We start from the raw sequence: 14,247 nt of genomic DNA on the forward strand, positions 1-14,247 counted from the left end.
ATTATTATTATTAATACTACTTTGCATGTAATTGGGAAATAAAATATACAGGCACTGGGGCATAGAGATCCACCATACCCTACTGGAAAAGTCGAAAGGGGTATGGGAGAAAATATGGGAGAGAGCAGATTGGAGGAGGGGATATCCTGTGGGACTGCTATTTTGGGGCGGTGGGTATGGGAAAAACGGGGAGAAAATTTGTAACTCAAAATCTTGCAGAAATGAATGATGTAAATCAGAAGTTAATAAAGCATTTGAAAAATGGATAAAAAAAAAAGAAGCATGAGAAGGTAAACAGGGAAAAGAAATCATAAGGAATTTATCAGAGTTGAACTATTTACATTCCTACATGGTAAAATGGTAATTGTAACTTATGAAACTTTTCTCAGTATGAGGATAGTTGAAGGGAATACAAATGTGTGTGTATGTGTGTGTATACATACATATATGTCTTCATAGGAGGATATATGTGCGTATGAATACATATGTGAGTGTGTGTATATATGCACAGAGGTAACATAGACACGGCACAAGATCAATTGAATAGGAAGGGATATTTTAAAAATAAAATTAAGAGGTGAGAGAGGAATATAATGAGAGGAGATAGGGAGAGACAGAACAGGGTAAATTATCTCATACAAAAGAGGCAAGTGAAAACTGTTACAATGGAAGGGAAGAACAGGAAGGCAAAAGGGAATGGGTCAACCTTACTCTCACTGAATTTGGCTTAAGGAGAGAATAACATACATACTAAATTGAGTATCTTACCCTACAGGAAAGTAACGGGGAAAGGGATAAGAGGGGGAATGATAGAAGGGAGAGCAGACTCGGGGTGAGGGTAGTTAAAAGCACACACTTTTGAAAAGGAACAGGGTCAAAGTAGAAAATAGAACAAGTGGGGGGTGGGATAGGATGGAGGGAAATATAGTCAGTCTTTCACAATATATCCACTATGGAAATGTTTTGCATAGCTACACATGTACAACCTATATTGAATTGCTTATCTTCCCAATAAGGGTGTGTGATGAGGGAAGAAGGGAAAGAAATATAGAAAAAAAAAGTTTTAAAATCAAATGTTTAAAAAAATTATTATTATTATTATTATTTTCTTTTTTTTACATGCAACTGGGAAATAAGATATACAGGCACTGGGGTATGGAGATCCATCTTGCCCTGCCAGAAAGTCGGAGGGGGGAGGGGCGAGGATATAGCAGAGAGCAGATTGGGGGAGGGGGTATTCAGTGGGATAGCTGTTTTGGGGTGGTGGGGAGGGGAAAGACAGGGAGAAAATTTGTAACTCAAAATGTTGTAGAAATAAATGTTGTAAACTAAAAATAAACCTAAAATTTTAAATTAAAAAATTTAATTAATTAAATTTTTAAAGAAAAAAAAGAAAAGAAATCTGTTGGGCGGCTAGGTGGCACAGTGAATGAAGCACTGGTCCTGCAGTCAGGAGGACCTGAATTCAAATCCTGCCTCGGGAAACTTAACGCCTACTAGCTGTGTGACTTTGGGCAAGTCGCTTAACCCCAACTGCCCTGCCCTCCCCCCTCCAAAAAAAAAATCTACAGTACACCCAGTTGGCTAAATTACATGTTTCTTCCAGATCTATTCAGCACACAAGAGCAGGAGTGTGTGGAGATGCAATAAAGGTAATCCAGGGTCCAGGTTTGGTAAGAAATGAGCATGGAAAAGAGAGTTGAACTGGTTAACTATAGGGTCAAGATTGGAAAGGGAAGAAAGTGGTGTTAAAAGAGTTGCAGTCCATAAGAATATTGAGGGACAAAGAGATCAGAAGTCCCAATGAAAACAGATTTAGGACACCAGTCCAAAAGCCTCATAATGGAACATGCTAGTCTACCTCCTGACAGAGAGGTGATGGAATCAGGGCACAGATTGACTTCTTATTTTTTTTTTTTCAAACTTGGTCGATGTAAGAATTTGTTCTGCTACAAAAGTTTCTGACAGGGGTTTTGTTTTTCTTGCTTTCCCTCTTGAGGAGGAAAGGTGAATCTTTGTTCAAAAATTTTTAACTTAAAAAAAAAGGATAGGTGGGGTGGCTAGGTGGCGCAATGAATAGAGCGCCAGCCCTGGAGTCAGGAGGACCTGAGTTCAAATCAGACCTCAGACACTTAACACTTACTAGCCATGTGACCTTGGGCAAGTCACTTAACCCCAAGTGCCCTGTCATTCTCTCCAAAAAGCAAAAAAAAAAAAAAAAGAATAGGTTTAGGAAGATTAAGACACAGAGAGAGACAGAATGATAAGACGTAATGAGATTTCAGAGTTTTCAAGACTGAGGTAGAACACTCATAGGTGATGATGAGATGAAGGCCATGACCATGGCTTTGGGTGTAGTTAAGCTCAAATGGAGGAGCAGGTCATGTGAACTGAGGAGAAAGAACTGAGAACTTAGGATATATCTAAGTGGGCATCAATGTTTCCAACATAATTGTTGGAAATTGTTGGAATTGTTGGCAGGAACTGAATTGGAGATAAAGATTGTCAACAGGCACTGATGTCCATGCAAATCTCTTACTTAACTTCACATACAGAAAAAATCTCATTATTTAAAGCACAAAGCTATTATAAAGGAATTTTTCAACCAGAGGTACCTTATTGTAATATTATATATCTAATACCTATGTTGGGACAATAGTAAAGGTCAAGACTCTTAACAATAATCAAATGAATGTATTAGGCAAGGTATTTGTGTGGCTCCAAAGCAATTCCATTTCTACAAGAAACTAATACCACCTTTCACTAATATGTCTAAATGGCTTATTATTTAATTTTATCATTACTGAAAATCAAATGGTATCATTAGTTCTGCAAAAGAGATCCAATATTGACTTTCTAAATTTCAAAACTTTCGTTGGTATGTGTTCTTTTAAAATAGCATTTTTCCTAAACTACAGCCACTCCTTCATTTTCATGCCTTCTATATTTGTTTGCAAATCCTCAAAAATAGTTTTAGTTTCACAAGCTAGCAAATCAACCAATCCTGGTAAGATATAAAAGATCAAACAGAGAAGCTATGAAATGAAGATTAATAATTCTGCTTTTCCCAGGAAATTAACACAGTGTAACTACAGGATTTCTGGGAAAGCAGAACAATGAATCACAAATGTCAAACAAGAATGGCAGGTGAATTTCTGAGAGCACTCTCCCAAAATTAGTTTGGAGTCCAAAAATATCTCATTCAATCTCAAACAAATATGCTTTATTTACTCAGATAATTAGTGTTCTTTCTTAGAAATATTTTAACTATTTCTTTCCAAAGGGGGAATCGTGGGAGAGAGGTTGGAAACTACATAGTTTTATTACTCTAAAAGCCTGGATCATAAGAGCGTAATTCCCTTGAAAGCTTGCATGCCTTTTAACATCCATGCATGCTCTGTCACACATAAACTTCAGTTTCCTGTATTACTTACCTCAAATGGCTATTGAAAGTATCAAATGAGATACCATATATAAGGAATTTTGCAACTGCTACACAAATGTCATTACAGTTATCATTACAGTTTTGCTTCCTTCTTGCTGAGAAGTTGGGTGTCATACTAGAAAGAGCACTCTCTGGCTTCAGAGTTAGAAGATATGGATACAGATCTTAACTCTATCACCTGTGTGATTTGGAACAAGTCACATAAGCCCTAGTTTTCACATCTATAGAATGAGGGGGTTAGACTGGATGGGCTCTGAGGTCCCTTACAGCTCTAAATCTATGATCCTAGGAACAAAATCAACCTGTCAGTTCTTACTGCCTCCACTATCCAATCCCTTGGCCAGATCTGTTTAGGTTGTACTTCCTTCCTGGACAGTTTTAGTCAACATTCCTTTATGTTAATAGTCCTGGATCTCCTGTCTCTCCTATCTCTAATATTTTGCCTTGTCTCTCTCCTAAGCAAGAAACAAGCTTCCTTCTGTTTTAAATTAACTCATGGCGCACCTCCTCCAAAACTCTTTCCTTGACTAACTCCATCCATTCTTCACTAGTGACAGCTTCATCCCTCTTCAGCCAGACTTTCTGTAGAACTTTCCCAATTCTGGCATTTCCCCTCTTAGCATATGATACTCACACAAAATCACTAAATCAATGGAATTGCTCCCATGTGCCTTTCCTGGTTCCACATATGAAATTTCCAAAAGGCAGCTTTTTTTTTCTTCTAAGAATTTATAAGTTAACTGAAATGGAGTGTCATGCCCCATTTCACTATTAAGTGCTAAAAGCTAACACCTTCCTATAAGTATTGCAGGTAGCAATATGATATGGTGAAGAGTATTGTTACCTACTTACCTGCATGTGAGTCCCACTGCTATCACTGTCTGACCCTGGATAAGTCACAATCCATCTAAACCTCAAATTTCTTCTATAAAATTAGGATAATATCTGCACTACCTACCAAAGAAGGTTGTTGCAATTCAAAAGAGAATAACAATGGCTCATATTTACACAGTACTTTTAACATTTACAAAATGCTTGATATACATTTCATTTTATTCCCATAACAACCATTCGGGGGCAATGCCTATATATTATTCCCATTTTAGACATAAGGAAACTGAGGCCCAGGGAAATTAAATGGTTTAACTAGGGCCACACATTAAGTATCAGAGGCAAGGGTGAAATCTAAATCTTCCCTACTTCCAAGTCCAGTGCTTTCTCCACTATACTATGCTATTTTTCACAGATGTGCATAAAGTACCTTATACAAGCTATTTATTATATACATTCACTCATGATTGTTTAACATCTCCTGAGCAATCGATGAAGAAATATTTATTAAATGCTTACCACATGCCAGATATTGCACTAGGACCTGGGGCAACAATACAAAAATTGAAATAGCTACTGTCCTCAAAGTAAGGACAGCCAAGATAGGAGAGACAGCATGTACATATGTAGGTATATACAAGGCATATACAAAATAAATACAAGGTAATTTCAGGAAAATAGACTCTAGAACAGGGATCAGCAAAACTCTGGTTCGCTACCTGTTTTTGTGTTTGTATGGCCCATGAGCTAAGAATATATTGTTTTTACATTTTTAAATATAAAACTTTATTTTAAAATATAAAAATCATTCTTTGCTCAAAAGCTGTACAAAAATAAGGCTACATCTGTAGTTTGTGGACCCCTGCTCTAGAACATCCACAAAAGTTTCAAACAATCCCTCCTCTTATTGAAACCAGCAACCCAAAACATCACTGATTTTGATGCTTTCGTGGGGTGGGGAAGGCAGTGTCTACATTTTTAAAAAATTGCCTGTGTACACATAACTTCTCTTCATGCTTTTCTAATACCGACTTGGCAAACAGATTATTAAGATCTTATCAAAGCAAGACAAAATGAAGTAGAAGCTGCATGACCTCAAACTGTAACTGAAATAATAACACACCGCTTTCCAGTTGTGGCACAAGGTTCAACAGTATAGCTTATTATGAATCATTTATCATAACTAAAGAATGCAGAAGGCATGCTACTGGAGTGATTGCCACAAAACAAGGCAATGTATGAAGATCAAATATATGTTGCTTTTATTATTTGATTATTCATAGATTATTACACTTCCTGAGAAATCTCTTAATCTTTTTTTGTCCTTGTTCATAAAACCTTAATTTGTTTAAACTCTTCTGATGACTTGAATGGTGATTTCATATGTTCTCTCAAGTAATAATTTCAGAAATTCACACAATGAAATTTTTCAGGTTATTCATTAAAACATATACATTTTACAAATCAAGATGGTTATGTATTCCTCTTGGTTTCAAGTTTAAAATTCTTACATGTTATGTAGGTTCATTAAATACCTGCTGATTTTTACTTTATAAATAAATCACTCTGTAAATAAATTTTCACTTTATAGACTGTATTTAATATTAAAGAAAAATTCTACTCTATACTTGGCAAGCATAATTTACTCATATAATTTCAACTTCTTTCCCTCCCCCCATCTCCCAGTAGTTCTAATGTGAATTTCTGAAATGTAATTTCCCTGTGGATTCCATTACAAAAAAAAAAAAATGGGGAGGAGGTGTGTGGAAGGTAACGTGTTCTTACAGGGGGAAAACATTCCCTAACAAAACAAATTAGAGTTTTTGGTAAAGTTGCATGGCGTGCTAATCCACTGCCAGGAACTGCAAACTTAACCCAGCAGCCTAATTTTTCTTCTTTTCCTACAGTCAGCACTCTGCTAAATCCTGGATTTTCCCTCTGCCAATGGATATTCCTGGACCTCAACAATTTTCCCCTTGCCCAGAGTCTGGGCTCATCTAAGCTGCTCCTTGGTTACCACTCCTATTCTTTATATCTTTGGGAATTTATAATGTCAAGAAGAATGACACTACAATAACATCCTACATTGGTAAATGTTGTCATCATCACAGGATACTCTAGTTCAAAATTCTTCAAGATAAAAGTTCAGTTGATATCTAACATAGTGTTGCTGAACTGCTTTTTTTTCCCTCTTTTTATTCTGTTAACAACAGATGGCTCCATAGGTAGGAAAAGGGAAAAGGATATACTTGGAAATAAATATTATGTAAAAACAAAAGTGACTTAATAAAAAAAAAATTTAAAGCCTATGAAAAATTTATTTATTCCCTATTTTATCAATTGGGGAAATCTGAAATTCTTCATATAATCTGATTTAGAGTGAGGGATGCCTATGTTTCAGAAATTAGTTATATTTGCAGATTATGGCAATATGTGATCAAAGGTTCTTTAATAATACTTATGATTTCATATTTTTAAAACACACAGGTACAAAATTGAGACCGTAGGAAAAAGAGCTTCAAATTTTGCAAACTCAAACTTCTTTTTCTTTTTTTGCAAGACTTATGGCAAAAATATCACCCTTAATTGCCAGCTTAACCATGAAAGAAAATCGCAAATTACTCAGTCAATCTTTTTCAAATTACTTGCCAGACATCAATTTATTTACTCTGAAGGTAGAACATTGTTTTTATCTATGTGACATTTTTACTTCCAATGCACTTCAGGTATTATCTTATTTCAAATAGAGACATAAGGACTGGTTTCAACAAACAATCACATTGATAAAACAAATAACACCTACACAATTCACTAAAAGAGAAGCCCAATTTTTTTTTAAAAAACTGTGTTTAATTTTGTAAAACAGAGCTTGAAATGATCAGTTCCCAGGTCAATTTTGCCAATCAGAAATTTCAAACTAGCCCTCGTTGACAGTCACTACTAGCTTGCCCAGAATACAATAATATGTGATTCTCAGAAATCTTGAAAATACTGATGATATACACGTTTTACAGTAGCTCAGGTTTTGACTAAAAATGCTGATGATTATTCAGGTCTATAAAAAGACAAGGGAAAAATTCTAAATCTAAAATAGGACCAGCATTATAATGCAAAACCATTTAAGAATAGCAAAATTCTAATATTTAGTTTCAGGATTTCAAAAGTCATTACTAATACTGAATATATTTATTTCCACTATACTGGAAATTTCATAAATGACAAAGTGTTCCACTCAGTGTTTCAAAGTACAGTATTACAATAACCACCTATCTCACACAGAATTTACAGCAGCATTAGTCCAGACCTTTAGTTTTTTGCTGTAGATTTTATCTAGATTGTTCAAGATATACCTAAAGAGAAAAAGATCTTTGAAATATAATCTTAAACCCAATCCTCCATATAATTTGAGACACCCTAAATGCCTAAGGACTGTAAAGAACAGGCACTTTCCAACAGTTTCTGGGTACTGACTGAACCCACTTTACCTATGTTAGGAAAAAAATGCCTTTAAAAGCAGTCCCTTGGCAACTCCCAGGTGCTGCCCAGCTTCAGATGTTCACTTGCCTCCTTCTAAAGCCCAGAATCAAATATAACAATAATTCCATTTACATAGTGCTGCTAAGGATATATAAAGCACTTTCCTATCTCTAGAGGTACAGAGTACATGTATTATTGTAATATTTTTTTTTTAATGAAGAAACTGACACTCAGAGACAGGACAAAGTAGAGACAGGACTCAAACCTATGTCCTCTTACTACAAATCCAGTTTCTACTATATTATGGTCCTTAGTGTCTTAAGATGCTAATACATATATACATGTGCATATAAATATATGCATATGAGAGTGTATATATACATGTACACACATATACATACACACAAAAACACAAACATATACACACACACACATATATATATACATATATATATATATATATATTTTTTTTTAATAAACTACAACAGCCTAGACTAGAGCAGGGGTTCTTAACTTAAGGTCCAAGAACTTTCAAGGTTATCAATTAAGACCTTTGAAGGAGTCCATTAACTTGGATGGAGAATAAAATACGTCTTTATTTTCAGTAACTCTAGGTGAAATTTAGCATTTCATTCAATTAGGAAAGTAGGAAACAAACATTATTCTGAGAAAAGGTTCATAAATTTCATTAGACTGCCAAAGGGGTCCATGACACACAAACAAAAGGTTAAGAACTGCCCTACAGGAATATGTAATAGTATCACATGTGGGATAGTAGCAAGAGTTATGAGACCTAAATTCTAATCCTACTTTTAGATAAATCAATTTTCCTTTATATACTTGTTTTCCCATCTACAAACTGAATCACATCTGCTACTACCCAGCACATGGGAATTTGTAATTACAAACAAATGAAGTAAGAGATGTGAAAAGCATGTAAATTGTCTAAAAACCTAGTATCTGTTATCAAGAAAAGGTATTAATATTATTTTCTCTCCTGCCTCTCTAACCAACACTTAGGAAGGAAAAGTGTTCTGGACAACTGTCAATCTCTCATGCCAACTCTTATCACAAGAAGTATTATTTTTGTCATATGCCTGAAAAAAAAACAACTTATCTTCTAGCCCTCTATTTCCACAACTTCTGAAATAATTCCTGTGACAAAAAATAAATAAGAGATGCAAAGCAAATCTTTGCAGAAGCGTCTTTCAGCCAATTCTCCCTCCCTAATATTCCTACCATGCACCTTTGAGAGCCCCACCGCCACTCCCTCAGAATTCAAGGGCTGCTTGAATGGTAGCAAAATAAATAGAAAAAAGAGAGCTAAAGTCACTATGATCGTTATTTTTCTGCTACCCAAAATGAGAATTCAGCCTAAAATTCTCTCCCCTTACAAGTCAATATAAGACACAAGCTCAGTGTTTCTCAATTCAAGACATATTTAAGAACCAAGATCCACGAATGGTACTTTGCTAAGGTAAAAAGTCAAGCATAAGACTGGGCTTCAGAAAGAGGGATAGGCTCTAAATATCAATTGACTTAACTAGAAACAAAAGACAACAGATTTACCCTCTAGGTCCCAGAGCTTCTCACATAGAAAACCCCCAAAGGAAGTCATTCTTAGAACATTTAGCCACATATTATAGCACTAGAATTTAGAGTTGGAAGGAATTTCTAATCTAACCAAGTCATTGTAGAAATGAGGAAATTGAGGGGAAGAAGGGTTAAGTGACATGCACACTGCATGGGTATTAAGTAACAAAATTAGGATTTGAAATCAGTCCTCTAACTCAACTCCAAATTTATCACTCTTTGTGTGCCACTTGTACCTTCTAAGGAATTGAAAACGTCCATCTTCATATCCACAGTATTATATAAGCACAATTAACCTGTTTTTGGTAGGCACTTAAATACATGAAGAATATGAATAGAGAAACTAGTGAAAATTGAGATAAGAAAAGACCTGGTCACAGGAATATCAGGGAATAATAGTTTAGTTTAGGTCATTTTGACAGGAGCATAGATTACAGGAGTAGAGATAATAAGAGATAAAACTGGTTCAGGCCAGATTGTTAGGTGCCTTTAATTGGAGGAAGGGAAGGGAATACAAACATATATAGCCTTCTATGCGACAGGTACTGTGCCTTAGAAGCAGCTTTACAAATATTATCTCATCCGATCCTCACAACATTCCTGTGAGGTAGGAATTATTATTATCCCCATTTTACAGTTGAGGAAATAAGACAAACAAAGGTTAAGTGACTTGCCCAGGGTCACACAGCTATAGTATCTGAGTATGGATCTGAACTGAGGTTTTCCTGATTCCAGGCCCAATGTTCTATCAACTGAACCACCTAGCTGCCTCCAAATTACCATTTGGGCTTTATTTGATAACCAACTGACAGTCCCTAAATGCTCTTTGGCAAAGAAAATAAGCTCCCTGAATGTTACTTAATAGATGATATTTGAATAAGATTAGAGCTTTACTTCAATCATTCTGACAATGGTCTATCCACTAGAAGAGACTGGAGACAGGGAGACCAGTTAAAATGTTACTCTACTCCAATACTCGAAGGCTATGTAAAGACGATCTCAACTGCTGTGATAACCGCAGTCAGTCGAGAATCATTTATTAAGCATTTACTAGGTGTCAAGGGCTGGGATACAAAGCAAGGCAAAAACTTGGTCTTTGGACCCTCAAAGAGCTGACATCCCAATGGGAGATAGGATATAACAAAAAACTGCACATGCAAGATATATAAAAATAAAATAGAACACAATAATCACAAAGGGAAAGGGGGGAAGGGGAGGACCACCGAGAAAGACTTGCTACAGAAAGTGGTTTTTCAGCTGAATCTAGAAAGCCGGAGAAGCCAGGAAGTGGAGGAAGTGAAGGAAGAGAATGCCAGGGCAGGGGAAGAACTAAAGAAAAGGCAAGGAAATAAAAATGACTGATGAGAGAAACATTTCAGTGGTAGAAGGAATAGATGTTACCGGACAAAATGGCCCGGCCTTAGTCCAGTGAAGGGGCCCCGGATGGGCTTTCTGTGCCTCTGATTTCCCTACCCCAATGATCCTGGGCTCACCTGTGACCCAGCACCCCCCTGAAAATGAGGGGCTTGGAGTCTGCAATGACCGAACCATGACCTTGTAATCCCAGGCAAGCTAGGAGCCCGAGGACCCCAGTGACCTCTGCCCCTCCCCCTGCCTCCGCAAGTGAAGGGCCCTGCGCCCCCCGTGACCTGGGGTAAGGCCTGTCTTCCAGTCTCCCCCCCCGCCCCCCACCTGGTTTTCACCATACACAGCAGCAGACTACAGGCACGGAAAGAAGGCTGGGCCCAGGTCCGAGGCACGCCTGCTCAGAGAGCGCAGCTCGGGACGCAGGCAGGCAGACAACAGACGACATACGGCCCCAGGGCGGTTGCTCCACCGGGTGCGAACGAGGAAGAGAGAAGTGGCCAGTGTCGCCGCCGGGTCTTGCCTGCCTGACAGCCGAAGAAAGCAATCAACCCTGGGTGGCCCCCCGCCACCCCGCTCCGGTCCTCCCCGTCCGCCGGGACGCCCATCACTCACCAGAGGCGCTGGCAAGAAAAAATAGAGACGACGGAGGCGGGAAACCCGGGAGGACTTGGCAGCTCAGCTCTCCATATCCCCGCTCTCGGGCTCCCTCAGCCAGAGCACCGACCGACGCGAGTCACGTGCCAAGACCAAGCAAGTCAGCTGACCCCTCCGCGCTTGCCGACGCCACCGCCCCGCCCGCGCGCTGCACAGATCTGCGCCTGCGGCCAAGGGAGAGGCGGGGCTTCGGAGAAGGAGGGGGCGGGAGTGGGCGGGAGAGAGGAAAAAGGTGGGGAAGGGGAAACGGGGCGGAGCAAAGAGACAGAAGAGAAGGGACGAGTGACCTGGTCTAAATCTGCAGATCTGTCTGTGGAGTACCTCGTCCGCCCAGAGGGCCATTGTAAAAGTGACTCTTCTACTCCCTTCTAGGCTTGCTCCCGGCCCACCCCCTCTGCAGGCCCAAGTTTGGCTAAGCGCCACCTTCCCAGAGCCCCTCGGGGGAACCTGGTCCCGGAGCCTGCGCCTGCCCAATGGCGCAGCTAGCCGTGGTCGAAGCCCCGCTATGTTTCCCTCCTGGAGCCCAAGGACAGGCGGGGGCGTCCCCGCCACCCTCCAGAACGGGACGTTTGCATCTTTAAGAAGCAGTGCCCTGAACTGAAGTCGCTTCTCCTCCTGGGTAGAAGAGATGGTCATGGTCATCTTGCCCAAACTTTTTTTTTTTTAACCCATGAAGAAAGTGAAGCACAAAGACAAGGGACATGCTTATATGGTCACTGGGCTGGTTGTTAGTGGCAGCATCGAGGCCCTGAGGTCCTGAATCCTTCACTACCTTCTACCTGCCGCTTGTCTTTGTTATACTTATGTATAGTCAGTGAACAAGCAGTGAGTGCCTTCTAGATCCCAGGAGCTGCGTTATTTACCTTACTGTGAGGTTGGATTTAAAACTAGGAACCAGTTAATTTATCCTCTACCCGACAAAAGTCATTCTCAACGAAATGTGAGTATTTTGCTCCAGGTAACACCAGTGCCAGGAATATAACACGTTGAATAAATGTGACCCAGCGCTTAGCACAGTGCCTGGTTGTAGTAGCCACTACTTTTGACGTGATTGCTTTTTCCAAGCCCTTTCTGACCCTTTCTACTTATGTAATAAAAAGACCGAACTTCTTACTTTGTACAGCTCCTTCCCAGGTGATGTAAATAAAAGGTGGCACGTCTTCGAATTTGCACTATTTGAAGTTATATTTGAAACATGTAATGCAAATTTGATTAACACCACTTAAGAGGGTTCATTCATTCTAATCAGAGCCTCTTTGTAAAGTTATGGGCAGCAGCATCTTGTAATAAGCCTAGCATATTACACTTTGCAGACAGACTTTTAGCAAATACTAATTTTATCAATGACATGGTGTAAATGATCCATAGGCAAGGATGAATATTCTTAAAAGAGATAGTAAGTTCTTATTTCTATTTTACAACTCCACACCCCCACCTCAAAAAATCTCGTTTATTTCAAGGTTTGGCTCGAATTCTTCCTCTTATGCAAAGCCATTTCTGCCCCCACCTCCTGCTACTAATGCCTCTTCTCCTCCCTTCCCCAAGTTAGATTGTATTAATTTTTTTATACATTTTATATATACTTATGAAGTAAATTTTCTCTGGGCTAGCTATCCTAAAGGCAAACCTTCAAATCTCCCCCTAGGATTCTAGGGGATACTCCTGAGGAATTGGGGTAAATCTCTGAGGCATTTCCATTACATGACATCTATGCTATCTTGGAAGGAGGCTCCCAGGCCTCTTTCTGCTGAAGAATTGCTTTACTGGCATACTACATGCTCCTAAGGTCTAGGCTTAGTAGTCAGTCCCTCTTTTCACTCTTCCCCTTTGAAAATTTTGCTGTCTTAGGCAAAACAGCCAGGGTATATTTTGAATACGTTGTCTTTGTCTCCAAGCCAGAGTAATCCTGGGATTCCCTAGAAAGCATGAGCATTGATTGTTCTTTCACTTCCCCAGTGCCATAAGAGTCTCAAAACAGTTGAGACATGATCACATACAATCCCAACATATAGATGAAAATTACAATTGTCTCCAAATACTAAGTTATGTAGATTCAACAAAGAATATTTTGCAAAATTTACAAAAAATGCCTTTCTCGCTTCCCGGCCATCTTGGCGGCAGGTCTCTGGCTGAGGGTCCTCCCCCACCGCAGGCAGGAAGATGGTGGCCACAAAGAAGATGAAAAAGTCGCTGGAGTCCATCAACTCGAGGCTCCAGCTGGTCATGAAAAGCGGCAAATACGTGCTAGGCTACAAACAGACCCTGAAAATGATCAGACAAGGCAAAGTCAAATTGGTCATCTTAGCCAACAACTGCCCAGCCTTGAGGAAATCAGAGATCGAATATTACACTATGTTGGCCAAAACTGGCGTACATCACTACAGTAGCAATAACACTAAATTGGGTACAGCATGTGGGAAGTATTACAGAGTATGTAAACTGGCTATCATTGATCCAGGTGATTCTGATATCATTAGAAGCATGCCAGAACAGACCAGTGAAAAGTAAACTGTATAAAAGTATACTTTAATAAACCGGGCCAAAACTTGTTTAAAAAAAAAATTTACAAAAAATTACTGCTAATTTGGTACTTGGTGCCTGTCTTGGTGCTCAAAATAGCCTTCCTCAATCAACAAAAGAGAAAAAGATAATCAGTTTCTTATCATAGAATTCTTATAGAGCCCTTCAGACCTTGTGGGACTCTCTCCTTAGGACTTAGGACCTGGGGCAAGCTAGAAGTTACTCTCTCTCTTACCCTCATATGACAAGACAAACCACTTGTCCTGGTGCTTGCAAAGCAGCTCTGGGTCCTAGAGGACTGGGCACTCCCTTTTCCATTAGTGCAACCCCTGCTCTGACCCCACATTCACAGAGTGGGT

General features: G+C 39.1%; 1 protein-coding gene and 1 pseudogene across 1 annotated transcript in view; one reads left to right on the forward strand and one right to left on the reverse strand.

Annotated features, from left to right (window-relative positions):
- Window positions 1-11,492, reverse strand: part of ATP6V1C1 (ATPase H+ transporting V1 subunit C1) — a 64,258-nt gene extending 52,766 nt beyond the window's left edge. Inside the window, exon 1 of the mRNA XM_069081162.1 lies at window positions 11,327-11,492. The gene's annotated coding sequence lies outside the window, so the exon portion shown is untranslated. The remainder of the gene's footprint in view (window positions 1-11,326) is intronic.
- Window positions 11,493-13,418: 1,926 nt separating this feature from the next.
- On the forward strand, window positions 13,419-13,922 carry LOC138155966 (large ribosomal subunit protein eL30 pseudogene; annotated as a pseudogene).
- The last annotated feature ends 325 nt before the right edge of the window (window positions 13,923-14,247 follow it).

Source organism: Petaurus breviceps, unplaced genomic scaffold (genome assembly GCF_028583685.1).
Source record: "Petaurus breviceps papuanus isolate PSGF00001 unplaced genomic scaffold, PetGlider_PUasm1.0 98, whole genome shotgun sequence".
Classification (NCBI taxonomy): domain Eukaryota; kingdom Metazoa; phylum Chordata; class Mammalia; order Diprotodontia; family Petauridae; genus Petaurus; species Petaurus breviceps.